We start from the raw sequence: 21,839 nt of genomic DNA, 5'->3' as shown, positions 1-21,839 counted from the left end.
AATGTCTGGGCAGTAATTGTCATTGTTTGCAACAGCTATTTTGGACTCCACTGAGCACCGTGGCATTTTGTAGAATCTAGGAATGCAATTACCAAGGTTGTATACATAATCCAAATGACCTCTTGGCTTCAGAAGCTCAACCCCTAGGAAAAAAAAGGATAACAACAGCAAAACGTTTGTTTAATTTTTCTTCTGTAGTTGGTCAGTGGTAGGTGGATTTTATTATGGCCAATTTGGCAAAAAGATGATTAGTGTAACAATTCCTTATAAGTACAAAACAATGTTGAATTAAACATACAAGAAAGAATATGACTGGGATGATGGGCTCCTCTGACCCACTTTCCTACCTAAGTGTTTGTGGAGGAAATTGGATACGGAGGGGATGTCTGGGTCTTGTAATGATTCATCCTTCATGATGCAAGAGATTGTTTTTTTTTACCAATTAGAAGAGGGCACTCTTATGTCATTTAAAAAACAAGTTGCTAACAGTCAAAAAGTTTATGTAAAGACAAAAAAAATGTATTCAACAAGAAAGAGGCCATTTTAGAGTCAGTAAATGAATTTACGAGTTGCCCTGTGTGTCATTAGGGATTTAGGTTTTTTGGGTCTTATCAGCTTCTGACAGGCTCAGGTTACTCCCAGATTATTTTCTCCTCTCCTGGTGTCTGTGTGTGTGTCTGTGTGTGTGTGTGTGTGTGTTTGGCTTTCACTTACTATCTGGAAACTGTGCTTCAAAAGGCCTCCCGCAGTGTGAAGCAGACTTGTCAGACCTAAGAACAGATAAACACAACCTCTTGATTTCCAAGCACATCAGTGGTTTGGGTAGCTCCTGCTAGAAATACAGAATTCCCAAGAAACAGTCTCAAAATGTCCAGGCTTCCACTAAGAAAAAAAAGTAATTTCTCAGACAGAACTGCCTGTGATCATTTTGCTAGCCCCTTTCAGGCTTGCACAACAGGTCCCTCCTCCTCTCTGTCCATCAGCATGCCTGGTGCCTGTGGATCTGAATCTTGGTGAGTCTCAAGCCTGGGTCCCAGCTTTTTCTCAGACTTAATGCTAAGTGGTGGACTACGCTTCGTGCACTGTCCATAGCCTCTCCTCTTCTTCTTTTTTTTTTTTTTAAGATTTTTTATTTATTTATTTGACAGACAGAGATCACAAGTAGGCAGAGAGGCAGGCAGAGAGAGAGGAAGTGAAGCAGGCTCCCCGCTGAGCAGAGAGCCCAATGCGGGGCTCGATCTTAGGACCCCAGGACCATGACCTGAGCCGAACGCAGAGGCTTTAACCCACTGAGCCACACAGGCGCCTCCCTCTCCTCTTCTTGATGATGGTCTTTGTTTTCCAGCTTGTTTTTAGTGTGTCAACAGGGCCACTGGAAAACTCAAATGAAACTGGGCCTAAACGGAACTTCTAAAGGCTCTGAAGGTCTGAAGCTCCCTGAAGTGACTTAAGACCACAGAAATGGGACCCAGGTGACCTTGGGCCTTCTTAAAGTTTGTGGTCTGTTTTTATTTTTTCCATTTCTTTGTTGTTGTTGTTGTTGTTGTTGTTGTTGTTGTTGTTGTGTTAATACATCATTAATTTTTGATGCAGCGTTCCAAGATTCATTGTGTATGCACCACACCCCTTGCTCCATACAACACATGCCCTCCTTAATGCCTACCACCAGGCTCACCCATCCCCCCACCCCCCCCCTTCCAAAACCCTCGGTTTGTTTCTTAGAGTCTTTCACAGTCTCTCATGGTTCGTCTCCCCCCTCCGACTTCTCCCAATTCACTTTTCCTTTCCTTCTCCGTATTTATTCCACTTCTTTACCAACCCCTTCACTTCACTGCTGTTTCCTCATTCCTGTGAGGAATTATGCTAAGTATGGACAAACACCACCATACCTCCCCCCCAAACAACATGTATGTTCTGAAGGACTGCTCTAAACCCTAGGCCAGGCTTGCCACACGTCCATGAGATTAGCAAATGCATCTCACTAGGAGCACACACAGGCTGTCTCTGAAGAAAAGCATTGCCAGCCAGTCTTCGTGGGGAAAGAGCTGCTTCAAGACAGGCTAATCATTCCCAGTCGAGCTGGGTGCTGCAGGACGGTGTGTAGACAGCTGTCAGCCATAATTACCAAGAAGTCAGCCGGCCCTAAGAGGCTAGGGAGGGGTTCTGAGTCCAGACTCAGCCGGTACTCAGATAGTGGTAATAGTAATTATATCTGAAGTGTCTGCCACCTAAAGAGGTGACCTCATACACAGTGTCTGGATAAATCATCCAGAAAGCTCCAGCAGGAAGTTGTCCTCGAGGAGGCTCTCCAGTTTTTTCTCTTCAGATTATGCACACGATCAAGATAAAATATCTCAGTGGCTACTGTTTACATAAATTATATGGCTCTGAAATGCCAATTTTGTATCCAGACAGGCAAATCTTTCAGCCAAGGGAGTTTTTATAACGTAAGCTTTACTAGGTACTTCCTCCCTCTTTCATGTATACTCAGTTACCCTGGTTTGTCTTTTATTACTGTAAGCATGGCTTTTGACTAAAGGAAATGAAAGCATTGACATTTTTGTTCATTCATTCATTCATCCTTAAAAGGAGACTGATGCTTTTGTGATGTAAAGATGTTCCCTGGGAAGCAATGACAGCCTCAGCCGGAATAGCTGATTTAACAACAAATACATTATTCTTGCAGAATTTTTCCTTGTGCCAGGAAAGCAAAGTGATCTGAGCTTCACCAGGGAAAGCTGTTCCACCCATGAGAATTTGAGGCAGTGGAAAGGGCTCCAGATTCCTCCGTGTTCATTCCAAATGCAGACTAAAATGCCTCGCACCGTGCGCTTGCAAATTAACTCTCCAATACGTCTTTAACTCTGTTAAAATCTGGATACTAGAGGAATAGGGAGACAACAAATTTATCATCCATAATTTATGCCTGAGTCTGAATGAAAGATTTGAGAGCAGATTTTGATAGAAGGGAATCACAGAATGTTAAGAGTCCAAAGAGTCTCTGGCGAATATGAAACCCAATCTCCCAGTCCTACTTTATACTTTCTAAGTCGTCCTTGAACAATGCCAATCAGTCTATGGCACAGGTCTGTGGGAGGGCTTTTCTATGGAATTCTATCATAAAGTGATAATGGTCCTAATTCTATTGTTTGGAGCAAAATATAAGACACTCCTTTTTTTGCCTAAAGGCCTTCAAATACTTGAGGATAATCATCACATTTCCACTTAGTGTTCTGTTCTCTAGGTTCTGGTCTGTTCCTTCACCCCGTCTTCTTATGATATGATCTCCAGGGACTTCCCCCAACTCTCTCTGCCTGACTCTCTGCCTGCTTGTGATCTCTCTCTGTCAAATAAATAAATAAAATCTTAAAATCTGGATCCCTCATGTCCTAACTACTATCTGCTCAACACCTTCCAGTGGATTGGTGTTTTAAAAATGTGATGCCTAGGGGCTCCTGGGTGGCTCAGTCCATTAAGTGGCCAGCTCTCAATTTTGGCTCAGGTCCTGGTCTCTCGGATTCCTGGGATCCAGCCCTGTGCTGGGCTCTACCCTTAGTGGGGAGTCCGCTTGGGTTTCTCTCTCTCCCTCTGCCCTCCCCCATGCTTGCAGTCGTGCACACTCTCTCTCTCTTAAATAAATAAATCTTAAAAAAAATAAATATATAAAAATGTGGTACCTAGAAATGAAGACAATATTCCAAGTATTCTGTGGATCATGTTCACTCCCTAAAATTACAATTCTCTTCTGAGAGCCCACTCTGATCTTGAGCCTAAGGCCAACTTTCTTCCTCATGAAGTGGTATCAAGTCATGTTCCCCCCTCCCATCCTGTGCTTATTTTTAATATAAAGTTTATATTTACCCACACTGAATTTCTCCTTCACGCTTCCGGTCTTGGCTGTGTCTTGATTTCAGCATCTTTTGTGCCTGCTCTTCTGCTTAATTTTATGTCATTCTCAAATGTGACAAACAGCTCTCCCACATACATTTACCAAAATCGCAGATAACAATATTGAGTAAGAGAGGGACAAGCCTGAGGTTTGTGGCATGCCACGGAGGACCCGCTCCAGATGGAAACAGATCCACTGAAGGGCACTTTCACATTCTGTTCTGTTTTGGGGGGGGTGTTATTTTGTTTTGTTTTGTTTTTGTTTTTAAGTAGGCTCTGTGCTAAACATGGGGGTTAAACTCATGACCCTGAGATCGAGAATTGCATGCTCTACCAAATGAGCCAGCCAGGCGTCCTTGCATCCTGTTCTTAGTCACTTTCTACTATGATTAATCTTTATATCTCTCACAATTAGCACAACGTCTGGCACGGTGCAACTTAACTGTCTGTTGAATGAATAGCATCCATTTTATTTCTCCACTCAATACACAAGAATATATGTCTGTATATACACTTTATATATGTCTCGCTAAATGGAATATAAATTCTGTCTGCACAATCTTCCCTAATGTATTAGTGTAGCAGCCCGTGTAAAAGGAAGTGAATTTTTTTTAGAATAGCTAATTTAGGGTCACATTTTTGCACAACCCAACATTTTGACCTTGGCATAACATACCTGCCACAGTGGGAAGCTTAACCTTATTTGGAGTTTGGCTACTCTGTTGACTAAGTCCTGGTCCTCAGTTTTCTCTGCTATCCTCTAGGAGCTGAGAACCTTTTTGTGTGATACCAGGGAAATCCTCTGCTTTCACATATTATTTTCAATTGCCTGTTATATGCTCTCACCCCTTTATTATCTTTTCCTAAATGTCCATGGAGCTTAGCAATAGCCACTCAATTTCATTGGCTATAAAGGTATTATTTGCCTCATTTACCTCAAAAGCCTGATACTTTGCTCCAGGTCTTATATCCCCTTCCACTGATCTTACTCTCCCATGCACTGAAATTGGAGGTTGTAACAATTGGATCTCTCTCTACATAACACCACAGGTTCTGAGTGCTCCACCTACCAGCAACTAGGCTATAAATGACCCAGCTTCTAAATTGATCTTACCTTCTGTGCTCCAGGCTACTCCTGGTACTAGTTTCTCCAGGAAACAGACAGACAGAATTCATCCTGCAGGGTGCTTATTAGGGAAAGCTCTCACAATCAACACCTGTGGAAGGAGGGAAAGGAAGGAAGATTTGGGAGGAGGGAGAGGTCAAGTGGGAGCTAAAACAGTCAGTCAGTCCCCCACAATGGGCAGAAATAGCTAGACCTTTATGACCCTCCTCCATCAATCATTGGATGAGGTCTTCCCTAAAAGGGCAAGCTCTTGAGCCAAGTGGCTCGCTGCAGCTAAGACAATCTCAGAAGAGTCTATTAACCAAAGTCTGTCCACTGGCAGCCCTCCCAAAAACTAAGAGAAGTTTTTCCTTGTCACAAAGGAGTTAATATGAAGACTATGCAATTAGATAAGATTCTTTTATTGACTATTTACTTTTAAGAATTTCTCATGCTTGTTAGATGTTAATGCTCTCAGAATTGATCCACAGATTCCCAATGAAAATTGCAGTAGACAGTAGACCTTTGTGTAGAGAAAAGACAGCATTCATTAAGTTAATTTATAAAGTTATAAAGTCAAAGGCAATTACTAAAGAATAATAAAAGGAATGTAACTTCCAAACAAGTAGCAAGGGAAAGTGAAATAAAAATTAAAAACAAAGAAAGACAAAGCAAACCCTGGATCAATCCAAAAGAAGGTAGGAAAAGGGATGACACTAAATTAAATGGTAAAAATAAGTTCAAAAATATTCCAACATGTGTAAATGTTTAATTATTAAAAGACAGCAATGGTCAGATTAGATTGTAAAAGCAAAATCCAGCTATTTATGGTTTTAAGAAATGACTTAAAGCCTAAGTACACAGAAAGTTTGAAAGTAAAGAAATGGAAAAATCGTACCAGGGAAATTTTTAATAAAAGAAAGCTGGTGTAGTAAGAATTATATCTGAAAAAAAAAAAAAAGGTTTTAAGATAAAAAAATTACATGACTAAAAAATATATTATGTAAATTACATAATGATAATACAAAGACATAATTATTTAATAATATGAACAATTTTATTCAGGACAATATGGAAATATCTGCATACTTAATGATAGTATAAATAATTTATTCAATGAAAATATGAAAAGTTAATTAATGACATTATGAATAATTTTCTGGGAAAATATGACACTCCTGTACTTACATACATACCTGCCAGCATTGCATATAAGCAAAACCTGACAAATGTACAAGATGAAATTGGGAAGATATTAATCTGTCACCTACAAATTGCTAAGATCAACCAGCTTAAAAATTAGAAGGGCAGAGAAGATTTGAACCACATAATTAGTAAACTTTAATCCAATAGACATAGCTTACACAATGCATGTAAAAGAGACATACTCTTTTTTGGACAAAAATGGACTACTTAGAACTGGGCCCTAACATAAATCTTATGCCAAATAATTGACATAACACCCATCTCATCACAATCTAATAAAATTAGAAATCAATAATAAATTGGAAGCTGATTTTTTTTTAAATTTTATTTTTTCTAAACATATAATGTATTAGCTCCAGGGGTACAGGTCTGTGAATCATCAGGCTTACACACTTCACAGCACTCACCATAACACATACCCATAACCCAGTTGTCCATAACCCAGCCACCCTCTCCCTGCACCCCTGCCCCCGGCAACCCTCAGTTGTTTTGTGAGATTAAGAGTCTTTTATGGTTTGTTTCCCTCCCAATCCCATCTTGTTTCATTTTTTCCTTCCCTAACCCCCCAAACCCCTACATTGCCTCTCAAATTCCTCATATCAGGGAGATCATATGATAATTGTCTTTCTCTGATTGACTTATTTCGCTCAGCATCATACCCTCTAGTTCCATCCATGTCATTGCAAATGGCAAGATTTCATTTCTTTTGATGGCTGCATAGTATTTCATTGTGTATATATACCACATCTTCTTTATCCATTCGTCTGTTGATGGACATCTGGGCTCTTTGCATTGTTTGGCTATTGTAGACATTGCTGCTATAAACATTTGGGTGCATGTGCCCCTTCAGATCAACACATTTGTATCTTTAGGGTAAATACCCAGTAGTGTGATTGCTAGTCATAGGGTAGTTCTATTTTCAACTTTTTGAGGAACCTCCATGCTGTTTTCCAGAGCGGTTGCACCAGCTTGCATTCCCACCAACAGTGTAGGAGGGTTCCAGAAAGCTGATTTTGTAACATCTAAGAGAAACATTTAACTATGCTCAGTATTATGATTTCATAGATGATTTTATGACTTTCCTGCAAGGTTTTTATAATTTATTTCCCCATCACCAACCAAAGTCTCCTTGGCCAGAATTAAGTCTAACATAGCAGGTTCCCTGTTGTTTACTCCTTCTTTTAAGAGATAAAATAAGTAAAAATAAATAAATAAAAGAATTCAGAAATGGAGATGACAATGTCACCGGAGCAAATTGCAGATGGCCTAGCCAGACTGAGCATGGGAGAAATATTTTATTATTGTTTTTTAAGGTTTTATTTGCACATGGGAGAAATATTTTATTATTATTTTTTAAGGTTTTATTTACACATGGGAGAAATATTTTATTATTTTTTTAAGGTTTTATTTATTTATTTAGAGAGATTGAACATGAGCCGGGAGAGGGGCAGAGGCAGAGGAAGAGGGAGAAGCAGACTCCCCTCTGATCCTGGAATCATGACCTGTGCTAAAGGCAGATGCTTAACCAACTGGGCTATCCAGGCACCCCAGCAATATTTTATTTTTAAGTAATATCTTCTTAATACACATTATTAATCTGATATAATAACAATGGAATCTCTTAACCATGTATACATGTGTTAGAAGTATTATTTGACTGAAAGCAGAACATGTGATAAAATTTTGTTCTTATCTACGATTTTATCTCTTTATTTTTAAGCATTTTTTAAAAGATTTTATTTATTTATTTGACAGAGAGAGACACAGCAAGAGAGGGAACACAAGCTGGGGAATGGAAGAGGGAGAAGCAGGTTTCCAGCCAAGCAGGGACCCCGATGTGGGGCACGATCCCAGGACCTTGAGATCATGATCTGAGTTGAAGGTGGACGCTTAATGACAGAGCCACCCAGGCGCCCCTTATCTCTTTTAAAAAAAAAAAAAAAAGATTATTTATTTGAGAGAGAGAGTGCATGTGCCCAAGTGGAGGAAGTGGTGGGTAGGGACACAGGGAGTAGGTGAAGGAGAGAGAGAATCTCAAGCAGACTTCCTGCTTAGCACAGAGACTGACAGGGGGACTCAATATCAGGACCCTGAGATCATGACCTGAGCCAAAATCAAGAGTCACATGCTTAACCGACTGAGCCACCTAGGTGCCCCTGATTTCTTGTGAAGTTCTTAACCTTTCCGTGCTCTAATAGTCTCATCTATAAAATGAAGATAATAATAGTACCAATATCATAGGCCTTTGTAAGAATTAAATGAGTGAATACATTCAAAGTGCTGAAGTCAGTATACATAGAATAGCTGTTATTAAATAGATTTGCTCTTGAAATTTAGTTTAGAATTCTCTTGATTTTTTTGATGTATCTTTTGCCAAATACATTATTTTTTTCTTAAGATTTTATTTATTTACTTGAGAGAGAGAGAAAGGGCATGAGCAGGGGGAAGGGCAGAGGGAGAAACAAACTCTCTCCTGAAGGGGGACCCCAATGTGGGGCTCGACTCCTGGTTGCCCGGATCATAACCTGAACTGAAGGCAGACCCTTAACCCACTGAGCCACCCAGGCACCCTACCAAATACATTCTTGCAGGACTTTTTGTGACATTCTCTCTCCCATGTTTTCTGGATCACAGTTTAGAAAACTCAACCTTTTCTTGACATCACTGGCAAAGCTGTTTGCTTACTTTGCTTAGTCAGAATCATAAAATGTCAAAGAGATTTTTTTAAAATCTGTGTTTCTAAATCCTTCCATCTCCTACCCAGTATGTCAGTCATTAGAAACACATTTCAGACTTTTTCTGATTATATCTGTTCTTTCCATGTAAATCAGCACATGTGGATGGACTCAAATACAAGTTACAGAGCTTATAAATAAGCCTCCTTCCATAATCCTTAGGGCAAAAAGAATCATCAGCCTACTCTGTGTTCCTTCCGGTGCAAAATATTCATATGCATTTCTATACAATAAAAATGAACAATCCAAAAATAAAATTAAGAAAATAATTCCATTTATAATATTATCAAGTAGTATGAAGTATTTAGGAATAGATTTAAAGAAGAAGGTGCATGATTTGCCCACTGAAAACTAGAAAACATTGTCAAACGACGTTGAAGGAGACCTAAATAAATGGTTTGGAAGATTTAATATTGTTAAGATGGCAGTACACCCCAGTAGAACTACAGATTCACTGCAATTCATATCAAAGTTCCTTTTGCCTGTTTGCAGACATAGGTAAACTAACCCTAAAATTTATGAAGTTACAAGAAACCCTGAATAATCAATTTTGGGGAAAAAAAATAAAGAATGAAGTTAAAGGACTTACACTTCCCAATTTCAAAACCTACGACAAAGCTATTGTAATCAAAACAGTGCAGTACTGGCATCAGCATAGATGATATATAGAGGAAAAGAACAAAAATGGGATTCCAGCAATAAATCCATATATCCATGGTCAATTGATTTTTGACAAGGGTGGAAAGCCAAGGCAATGAGAAAATAATAGTGTCTTTAACAAATGGTGGTAAGATAAATGGATAGATACCATATACAGAAGAATATAGTTGGACACTAACCTCACATTCTATACAAAAATTAACTCAAAATTGATCAAAGATCTAACCATACAGATTAAAACTCTTCATGACTTTGGATTTGGTAATAGATTTTTAGGTATGACACCAAAACACAAGGAACAAACAGGAAAATAGATACTTTGCACTTCATCGAAATGATAATCTTTTGTGCATCAAAGGACCCTATCAAGAAAGTGAAAAGGTAACCCACAGAATGGAAGAAAATGTTTACAAATCATATAGCTGATGAAAGTCCAGTATCCAGAATATATAAAGAATACTTATAACTCTATAACAAAAATAGAAATAACAGTTTAAGAATGGGCAAAGACCTTGAATAGACCTTTCTCCAAAGAAGATACACAAATCATCGATAAAAACACACAAAAAGATGCTCAACATCCTTAGTCATTTAGTCTCTAGAGAAACACACACACATGAACCCTTTTCACATCTACTAGGATGACTATAATAATTCTTTTTCTTTTTTAAGATTTTAATTATTTATTTGACACACACGGAGAGAACACAAGTAGACAGAGCAGCAGACAGAGAGAGAGGGAGAAGCAGGCTCCCTGTTGAGTAGAGAACCTGACATGAGACTCCATCCCAGGACCCTGGAATCATGACCGGAGCTGAAGGCAGACACCCAACCATCTTAGCTACCCAGGTGCCCCTATAATAATAATTTTTAAATAGAGAAATAAGTGTGGTGAAAACGTGGAGAAACTGGAACCCTTATACTCTGCTAGTAAGAATGTAAAATGGTGTAGCTGCTGTGAAAACTAGTGCTTCCTCAAAAAGTTAAAAAGAATTACTATATGATCCAGCAATTCTACTCATAGGCATATAATTCCAAATTTAAAAAGCAATGTTCGAACAAAAACTTTTGTACATATGTTCATAGTAGCATTATTCATAATATCCAAAAGGTGGAAACAACTCAAGTGTCCATCAACAAATGACCGGACAAACAAAATATGTTATATCCATACAATGAAATATTGTTCAGCCACAAGAAGGAATGAAGTGCTGATACAGGCTACAATATGGTTGAACCTTGAAAAGATTATGTTAAGTGAAAGAAGGTAGCAACAAAGACTGTATTTTTTGTTACTCTATTTATATGATATGTCCAGAATAGGCAAATCCTTAGAGACAGTAAGCAGATTAAGGATTGCCAGGGGCTGGGAGGATGGTACATGAGGAAGTGACTATTAACAGGAACAGAGTTTCTTTTGGGGGTGATCCAAATGTTCTGGACTTAGGTAATGGTGGTGATTATACAACATTATAAAAGTACTAAAAGCCACTGAACTGTACACTTTATTTTTATTTCATTTTATTTATTTAAAGATTTTATTTATTTGACACAGAGAGAGAGCACAATCAAGGGGAGCCGCAGAAAGAGAGGGAGAAAAAGGCTCCCTGCTGAGCAGAGAGCCCAATGTGGGGCTTGATCCCAGGACTCTGGGATCATGACCTGAGCCTAAGGCAGACGCTTAACATATTGAGCCTCCCAGGTGACCCTGAACTGTACACTTTAAAATGGTGTACAATTTTCCCAAATAAGGGGGGGGTATATCCTAAATGACAGATTCAAGAAGAAAATTAGAAGTTAAGAATAAAAGATGAGGATGACTTTTTTATTCTCAACATATATCATGATCCATTGTTAAACTGACCTTGTAAAGTTAATTTGTTGCAAACAGATTGGGGTTGACTATGCAGGTATGGAAACTGTGTATTCCAAATCTTCTTCTAACCATCTTATTTAATTGTGCTATTTTTAAAAAAAGATTTATTATATATAAAACAACAGACTAGACAAATAAGTAAGTACACTTACAATTTAAATAGTGGGTGATTCCTGTTGCTTCAGGCAGGGCTTCCTGAGCCTTGGAAAGGAATTTGGGCTTTAAAGTCAGGGGTGTCTTGATAAGTTTCAAGTTCTAGAAAAGTCATAGTAACTGCACTGGGAGAATGACATAGTAGGGAATAAGTCTATTTGCAGAAATCAGTTAGAAACCTTTCAGTGGCTTGGATGAGACTGATGGTGGTATGTACAGAATTAACAGAGAACGTGACCAATTTATTATATTAATCAGAACTCTTTCAAAGAGACAGAAATGACCTCGAGAAAACTCTGTTATAAGTGAGGAACTGTTGATTCCAGGAACAAAATCATGGAAAGGCAAGGGAACTGCTGGCTCTGTGATGACTGGATGGGGGGAATGGAATGCTGCCATCTCCTTCTATTTTTGTTCTCATTTCTGCTTATCTCTGAAATTTCGCTGTTCCCTCTTTTAGGCTGGGGAGGGTACATGACCTGTTGGTGGCTCTGAATTCATGTCCTTACAGCTTCTGATGAAAGGAGACCTGCTATCTTTGATTCGGAATAGATTCAGAATGTAGTATCCCAGGAAAAGCTGCCATTGGCCAGGTTCAGATCATGTTCTTATACCTGGATTCCTCTCTGTCTCCAAGGGGAGAGGCACTTAGACTGTATAAGGGACATGATCATGCCAGTGGCCAAGGAGGTTAAGGTCTATTGCCACGTAGGCAAAGGGGAGATGCAGGCCATCCTGAACAGACACAAGAGGCACTGCAGAGTTCATGGAATTTGGCTATTGACTGATTATGCAGGAAGGGGAGGAATGAGCCAAGTGTGACACTTAGATTTCCAACATCCTGGGAGGATGTTGGGGCTGTGCTCTTAGACGGGAAAGAGAAGAATAGAAACAGGTTTGAAGAAGACAATGAGATTACATTTGTTACCTGGGGGGTGTTAAAGCACAATGGGACATCCAATTTGAGATGCCCAATAACAGGCCCGATTACCTGAAAGAAACAACTGAGCTGGATGGAGATTTGGGAATCATCAGCATTGAGAGTGTCGGTGAAGCCCCAGGACTGGAGGCCATCTTTTAGAGAGGATGTAGAGTGAGAAAAGAATGGTTAAAGACAAACTCTGGAGAGAGCCACCATCTGAAGGAAGGACTGAAATGACTAAGAAGGAACAGTAAGGAGCAGGAAACCGGGAGAGAATCCTGTTATGTGTATTCTGGCTCACGGTGGTTGGAAGAGCTTGCAAGGAAGGATGAGAAAGCTGGTGGCAAAATGGAGAAGGAAGTCATAACCTCTCTAACAAGATAGGAACATATCAGCTAACAAAGCAAGTAGTGTGTGATAGGTGCCAAAATGAGTTCTAGGAGGGAGGGAGAGAAGAAGCATTATGGATTGGGGTAGCCACAGGAAGTGGGATTTAAGCCAAAAACGCCCAAATGGGTAAGACTTCAATAGTTGGAAATAGGAGGAGAAATTCCAGGTTGGAGAATTTTTTGAACAAAGGAGGGACTATACCAGGAACATTCAGGAGACTTGCTTATGTTGAGGTTTGATAAGAGATAATTTCAGGAAACTGAGCTTAGGCCAAATGGAGAGGGCTTTGAATGTCAAGCTAAAATATCTGATAATAAACGAGTTAGTAGAGAGTCTTCAGTGGTTTTAGATAGTCCCTTAAAAAAATTGCCCTGTTGTTGTTGCTATTATTTTGTCCTGTGATGTTTTGTTTTTGTTTTTACCTTTCAAAGACATCCCTGCTGGACCAGCCCCTGTTGTTTGAACCACATTCTCTCCCATCACGTTGTATCTCTTTCTTTTGTTTTAGAGAATATTAGGTGTGACTCTGACACTCTTTGAGTGTCAAAGCTGCTCTGGGACTGTTCAGAAGCTTTCTCCAATAGGTAGTTAAGTTTTCTTTTCTTCCATCCTATTAGTTCTACTTACATCTCTCAGGGACCATGTGAAACAATTCCACGTTTTTCTCGTGTTTATGTTCTGAGGATGCTTATAGAGTTTCCACATTCCCTCTGCTTTGAGCTTAGCCAAGGTATACATGTTTAATTCTTTTAATCTCTCCCCCTAAGTCACTCCCTCTGGCCTCTTAATCATCCTAATTGCTCTTCTTTGAATGGCAGCCAACTCAGTATGTGCATCTTCCTTGTGAGGCCATGAGAAACATACTATTCCACGTGTGGTCTCACTAGACCCATAAATTACCATCCTCCGATGGCTGGACACCTGGGACTGCCCCCCCTCCAACTCTCCCCCTTCCCACAGTGCAACCTGGCCTTGGTAAATCCCTTATCCAACAGGTTATCCTTCCATTTCCAGGTGGCCTTTTCCAAAGCTTGGAACCTCTGTTCACCACGTGCTCTCCCCCAACCTCCTGCCCCAGGAGGTCTCTCGCTGGAGAGACTTGGGCCCAGGAGCAGGCCCAAGTGTCTGTGGAAAGTTGCAGCTAAGCTTGCACAAGTAAATCTTGGAAAGGGGCAGGCTGTGGAGTGCCCAGAATTAGAGGATGCTGCGGCCTGCCATGAGCTCTCTGGCCTGCAACACTGTGAGCATTTAAGAAGGTGCAACTTGGAGGCTGCTTCCCTGTTTCCAATTATCCTTTTTATCTCTGCTCTGGCCCCTCTCCTTATCTAAGTGTTTTCATAGCTCTCAGCCCTTACTGTTCAGCTTTGGGAGGATAAACGTGAAACCAAACAAATTATAAATATCCTGTTTCAAGATGTGTTATCACTCTGTGACTAGAAACCCCCAGAAGCCCGAGTCTTTTGAAAGCTCTAGTTCTTTTTTTTTTTTTTTAAAGCTTTAAAAGGAAAAAAAAAAAAAATCCTCTGCCACTCTAAGGATGTGGTGGCAGGGGTTAAACTGCCTTTGAGAAAGCCAAATGTTTGGACTTCAGTGAAGGTTGACATGGAAACCCACCTGAGGCTTCCTCTGGTGTCTCGGGAGGAAATAAAACCCGAGATGGATGTTCCCGTTGCAAGAGGAAGAGCCGCTCAGAGGGGTGGCAGGTAGGCCTGCACCGTGTGAGGGAGAAACTCCCCGGGGGCGCAGACGAGGCAAGTCGGGGGACAGACATCAAAGGCCAGAAAGGGCACGACTGCGGCGTCTGTGCCGGTGCCCCGGGGACATCCCGGCCGTCCCGGAAGTCCCGGAACTTTCCACGGCCGGGGCTCCAGCGCCGCCGCTACTGGAAAGTTGACGTTTTTATTCGAAGCCCTTTAGCCCAGCAGTTTAATGAAGAGCAGCCGCTGGCCGGGCCGCGTCCTCGTGGAGCGCGGCGGCGGCGTCCCGGCGCCCCGGCCGGGGGCGTGCCCAGTGGGCACCTCCCTCGGCCACTCGGCCCCGCCGCCGCCCCGGCCCCCACCAGGCCGCAGGGCGGCGGCCGCCGAGCCGGGGAGGGGCAGGGTGCGGCGGAGGGGCCGCGCGCCGCCGCTCCCCGCCTGCCGGCCGCCGGCCTCCGCTCCGCCTGGGGCTTGCACACCCCAACGCAGCTTTGCCCGCCGCTATGCCTTAGGCTGTTCGGCTTCGGTCACTACCCACGTGGGCACGGGAAAACTACAGTGAACCGAAGTTTTTGTTACTTGGGGCTGGGGGAGGGGGTGGAGAGAGGGTAGAAGAGAGGAGAGTCTTGAGAGAGAGAAAGAGAGGAGGAGGAAGAAAGCCAGAGAAGGGAGCCTGTAGGAACCGGAAGGAAGCAGGCAAGAATCTGGTTGCTTCCAGGTTCTCCTTGTGTCTTTCTATCCGTATCTCTCCTCAGAGGTGGGCCAAGCTTGTGGGGGGACTAGCCCTTGCACTCCAGGTGGCTCAGACTCTCCGGTTCTACATTGAGTGCTTGAGCATGCCCTAGAAAAGAAATCTTGAGAATGTCTCTCTGTGGGATTTTGAGGGCCTCCATCTTGTAGGGTCACTGTTCCTTCCAAGTCTGGGTTATCCATACAGTCTAGTCGTCGGGTAAAAGAAGGACTCCTCGTTCAATTTGAGTATCAGATAAACAAGGAATAATTTTTACTCTAAGTATGTCCCATTCAATAGTGTGTGTGTTTTGCTAACTCTGGTAACTGATTCGGTGTGTATTTAGGATTCCTCTAATTCAATTCCTGTCCAGGCAGCCACTCTTTGAAGCAGGAAAAGGACTCCCGCACACTCTACCAGCCACCAGGCCCAATTTCCAGTCTTCTTTTTGCCCCTCTAAATTTGGTACAAGTTCAGCTTTGGGCCAAACTGTGAGGTGTTTTCTGGGGCAGTTGGTGGAGAGAGCTGCGATGGGGGCAGAGATCAAGGGGGCTGTAATTTAGGTTACCTAAGATAGCAATTGGAATTTCCAGCTTGAGATAACACCGCGACTAAGTGCTGTCTTCGCATTTATTGGAGGCATTTACAAGATGTGCTGTGAACATAAGAGTTAAATAGTAATCGCCTTTTGTAAGCAGCAACTCTAACTGGAGTTTACATTTGGGATTAATAGTAAACTCCCCAGGCCTTACCGACAAAAGAATGCAGTTGCCCAAATAAACAATATTTTGATCAGGACTGAGCACCAATCCTCAGAGCATGTAGCCTTTTCCTAGCAAGGAGCATTTCCCAACTCTGAAGTAATTCACAATGTGCTAGAAAAACATTTTTTAAAAATGGATATCTTAGATACCATAAAAGGGAAAACAATTCTCCCTTTTTAAGTAATAAATACCATTTGTAGGAGAATTCCTTCAGTTTGCAGTTCTGAATTATTTCCTGATAATGTGAGGCTTACAGTCTTGAGCAGTGCCTACTGCCTATGTAGTAAAAGAGGAGTCTAAAGGAACAATGTGGGTCTGGGGTTTACTGTCCTCCAAATGTTACACATTCTTCTTGATACATAAAACTAAGAATGCATGCCACTTATGGGGCTGGTCATTGAGACCCAGAGTGGAAGGCACCTCAGAGGGTGGAATTCTGTCACAGTTTCCCAGTGGCTGTTGTTCCTTCAGCCTCTCTAACCAAAGGGGAGGAATACCGAAGGAACACTTTCTAGTTGCTTCCCCCTACCCCTTCCCATTATGTCCCCAACATCACAGGCTGGATTTCAGCGAGATACAGCATCTCGACAAAGACAGTCCTTTGACTAGAATCTGAAAGTGCTGAGAAGCACAGAAAACATGTTGTTCTACTGGGAGGTCTCAAACAGCTCCAGGAGGACTCTCTTGGACAGGCACCGGCCCTGGGTCTACTCCAGAAATGCTGCTCACTCTGCCCCCTGGTGCATGTGTGTGCACGACTCATCCAGTCCGGAATTTCTTCCTCCCCACTTCCAGGCAGTGTTGTGAGCTGCTTTTGGAAGATCCTGCCTTCCTGGGGCCAGTGAATGTTTCTCACTCTGTGGGTCGTGTGCTTAAGGTTGGGGAAACCAAAAACTTGGATTTCTTTCCAGTTCATTCCTTCAACAAATATTTGTTGATTTCCTACTGTGTCCACATCACTTTTCACCAAGCTGTCAAGGGAGTCAGGCTTGGGGATGAATGTGGGGGGCTGAGTCACTGTGGGGAGTGTTGTGGGTGAGGGGATGGCAAGGAGAGAGAGTGGGCACACTGGAATTTAATAACAGTAAAGCCATTTTATGCCCAATGTCTAGAAGTGTTTCTGGCACAAAGCTAATGCTCAGAAAGTATTTGTTGAATCTACTTGACAGTGAAATATTCTGGGTGATTAACTTTTTCTTATTATCCTTAAACTAACTCCTTTTCATTTCATTAAGTATCTTATCAATCCCTCCTTGGTAACAATGTGTGCCAAAGAAAGATTTTTTTTCCTTAGAAGCTTAAAAACTTTGGAGCATATCAGACTCATTTTCTGATCTCGGATTGGGTCTGCCTTGTAATGAGTCCTATGGCAAGCAAGGCATTGCAGGAGAGGAGGTGAGTATGCACTGACAGAGAGACAGGTCTGGCTTTTTTGAAGAAATCTCTTATGCGAGTTTCTTTGTTGAGATGCTGCATCTCACTGAAATTCAGCCTACAACGACGTTTGGGGACAGGAAGGGAGGGAGAGGAAAACAATTAAGTAGGAAATGGGTGTGGCTTGGGAGCCCTGCTTATTAATGAGCTGTATGTCTCTATCCCACGGCAGTGTCCAGGTGGGTAGGTTTGTGTGAGTGAAGCAGATGGGCCTCTTCTCAGCTTTTGGTGAGGTGCGAGAAATATCTGGGAGACCCCAACAAACACACAAGTCTGGCTGCTCACACTGCGTGAAATTTTATGGATAGCTATGCTATCCATAAAACAATGGGAAACAATGCTACTGACTATTAAATGTTTTATTTTATTTTCTTTTTTAAAAGATTTTATTTATTTATTTGACAAAGAGAGAGATCACAAGTAGGCAGAGAGGCAGGCAGAGAGAGGGGGTGAAGCAGGCTTCCCGCTGAGCAGAGAGCCCGATGTGGGGCTTGATCCCAGGACCCCGAGATCATGACCCGAGCCAAAGGCAGTGGCTTAACCCACTGAGCCACCCAGGAGCCCCTAAATATTTTAAAACAATTAGATGTTTATTGGTTCTAGAATGTGAAAACCTTCCACAGTGCTGGATCTGGTGGGAGGCAGAGAGGAAAGAGAAGAGTCTCCACCTGCTGGGACCTATAGAGTTGTTGCAGATTCAAAGGTAACACAAAACAATCAAGTGATGTTATGACACAAGTACATAGAGACGGCAGAAAAAGACATGGGTCTCAGGAGCCAGAAAGAGTTAGAAGGCGAGAAGGGCTGATAGGGATAATAGTAAGGTGCCAGACTGTGCTAAACAGACTGAGGGGACTGTTTCTGTGATCTTGACTCCAGCTCTGTGGTGGCTGTGCTCTAGTTGTTCCTATTTTCTACATGAGAAAGCTGAGTCTTACAACATTTAACTTGCCCCAGGTCACTTGGGAAATTAATGGTGAAGCTGATATCAAAACATCTGTATAGAAGACAACAAGAGTGGATGAAAATTGTAGTTTAGTGGGAGGGGCAGCATTTCCTCCCTACCCCCAAAGTATGGTTGATAATTCCTACCTTTCAAGATTATTAGGTGGGATAAATGAGAGTGTTTGTGCATGTTCCGAGAGGCCTGGTGCTCAGTGGGAAGTCAGACTGCATTAGGGAAAAGTGGGGGTGAGGACAGACATCCCAGTGAGGAGTGGGGGACATGACTAATGGGAACAATGGGAAAGGGGATCTGGTTTATAGAGGACCTCAAAACCTAAGAGAGAGGACCTCAAAACCAGTTGATGTGTCATTACTTCACCAGAAGTAATGGTTCTTTTCTGATTTGGGAAGTAGTATACACTCACAAATAATTTGGGGGGAAAACCTGGGAAAGTAGAGAGATTAAAAAAATAATAATTCCACCACTTGTACATAACCACATATCTTTTTTTATTATCTAACTTTGATCCTAACTTTATGTTATAAAATAAAAAATCATGATCTTAACTTTATGAAATACAGTGCTCATAAATGTATAATAGATATATCTACTTATAATATTCTTTACAATTATACTGTGAAATTCTGCTTTTTTCATGCCTTTTTGAGAACATTTTCCTCACCACCACATAGTATTTTTTAAAAGTATTTAAAGTGAGAGAGAACAATTTCTCTTTTATTGGCTATTTTTATTGTTCCCAATTTTTCACTATTAAATAGCACTGGGATGAATATCTTTATTTGCACTTTAAAGAATTATTTCTTTAAGCCGAATTCCTGGAAATGGAGATACTAGGTCAAAAAGTTTAAGTGTTTTCAAGGCTCTTGATTTCATTTACCAAAGAGCTTTCCAGAAAGGTTAAATCAATTTCTGTTCCCACCAGTACTGTGTGAGAGTGCCCATTTTAGGAATCCCTTGCCCACTATAAATTTTTCTTTTTAACTGATAATTTCATAGAAAAACATAGTATCTTGTTTTACTTTGTATTTCTTAAATTATAAGTGAGGTAGAACAGTTTTTCCAGTTTATTGGCCATTTGTATTTCTTCTTTTGTGATTTTTTTCTTTGTGTTCTTGACCATTATTCTAGAACAGCACTGTCAAATAGAGACCTGATATGAGTCATGTACGTATGTATGTCTTTCTAAAATACAAACCTGAATGTGACAGGGAGCAGGAAGTAGGAAAGACGTAACAATGGCTTTGCCTTCTCTCAGGCTTCAGTTTTTCAATTTTAGGTGAAAAAAATACGTCATCTTTTATGGAATTTCTCAATTCAGTTTCAAAGATTTTGTATTTAGTAGAATTTCCTCCCAGATTTTAGAAACAGATAGACTGGGTTTTAGTTGGGTTTAGACTTGGGTTTTGGTTTTTCTCCGCCCACGGATATATTAGCTCATGGGAAAGGTTCTATTAGAAAGTATTAATCAAACACCACATGTTTTACTCTGGGTGAATAATTTAGGCCAGGAGTTGAGATCATGAGAGCCATTTTAGGATGATGCCTGACCTGACAGAACCATGTTTTGGAAGAGTTTGAGCTTGGAGGTCTGTAGACAAGCTGGGAAGTCATTGGAACACGGAGGCCTGAGGCACTGAGACTTTTGAAGGGACAGCGACATCAGCAATGGAGCAGGATGTGTCTATCCAGAAAACAATTCCTGTGAAAAGAAACTTTGGGTCTTTGTAAAAAAAAAACTGGACATAGCCAATGAAGAGAGAGAGAAAAGCTGGCTTTAAATGTTTTGTGTGTATTTTGGTGGATTTAAGAAAAAGACAAAATGGTTTGCCTCTGCATAGAAATGGGAGGGTAGGAAATCTTACTTATGGGAAAATGTTATTTTCATTTGGGATATGCCCACTTGGAGGGAAAAGTTGTCAGTCTGTGGAAGAAACTGAAGACTGGCTTATTCAACAGCCATTCAATCTCTGTTCCAGCTAGTCCTATATCGTAGGGACTAGAAAGCTAACCAAACAAACCTGTTCTTCTCAGTCTCCTCAGCAGATGAATTATAAGCATATGACTGTAAGCATGGATTCTGCCTTAGTTGCACCTTTGAGATTTAATGGCAGAATGGAGCACACGGGCTTGTGGAAGAGGTCACATCTGAGCTAGGATTAGTAATGATGCGGTGAGAATAATGGAGTGATAGGAGATCAGCTTCTCAAAGAGAAGGAAAAAGGTGCTGGTCGAATGTGTGGGGATTGTTTTAAGGAGATACTCTGAAGAACATGAAAGGTTTGGTTTTGTGGGGCTGGTTGAGGCTGAGGGACATAAAACTTTATAGGCTATATCAATTCAATGTTATATCTTTCTTCACTGGGAGCCAAAGAATACATGGCAAGACTAATAGAGTATTTGCTTTAACTTTGTTATGACTTTTAATAGTATGGCTTTGAGCAGGTTGCTTACAGTCTCTAGATTTTCGCTTTCTCTTCTTTTTTTTTAATTTTTAATTTTTTATTAACATATAATGTATTATTAGCCCCAGGGGTACAGGTCTGTGAGTTGCCAGGTTTACACACTTCACAGCACTCACCATAGCACATACCTTCCCCAGTGTCCATAACCCAACCACCATCTCCCTACCCTACTCCCCCCAGCAACCCTCAGTTTATTTTGTGAGATTAAGAGTCTCTTATGGTTTGTCTCCCTCCCAATCCCACCTTGTTTCATTTTTTCCTTCCCTACCCCCCAAACCCCCCACTTTGCCCCTCAACTTCCTCATATCAGGGAGATCATATGATAATTGTCTTTCTCTGATTGACTTATTTCAGTCAGCATAATACCCTCTAGTTCCATCCATGTCGTTGCAAATGGCAGGATCTCATTTCTTTTGATGGCTGCATAGTATTCCATTGTATGTATATATACCATATCTTCTTTATCCATTCATCTGTTAATGGACATCTATTCGCTTCCTCTTCTTACATATCTAAGACAGTTTTGCCAGAATTGAAGCCCCCTCCAAAGTGAATATTTAATAGTAGTTCCCCACCTCTATGAATCAGGCAGTGTGCTAGGTACTTAAGATACAAAGTATATCATGACAAGGTCTCTGCCCTCAAGAACTCATATATTCTGTTGGGGGAGAGCACAGTAGTCAACAGGAATTACAATACAAATCAGAGTGATGATGAAGGTCCATAAAAACATCCCAGCTTGGGTAGGGCTGGGGAGTTGCAGAGGAAATTAAGGAAGATTCTCAGAGGAGAGTAGATCTGTTGCAGATCACAGGGGTGAGTCTAAGTGTTTAGATAGAGAAAGCAGGGA

The sequence above is a fragment of the Enhydra lutris genome, unplaced genomic scaffold (assembly GCF_002288905.1).
Source record: "Enhydra lutris kenyoni isolate GAN:26980312 unplaced genomic scaffold, ASM228890v2 scaffoldscaffold50, whole genome shotgun sequence".
Taxonomy (NCBI): domain Eukaryota; kingdom Metazoa; phylum Chordata; class Mammalia; order Carnivora; family Mustelidae; genus Enhydra; species Enhydra lutris.
Note: the sequence above shows the minus strand (reverse complement) of the source record.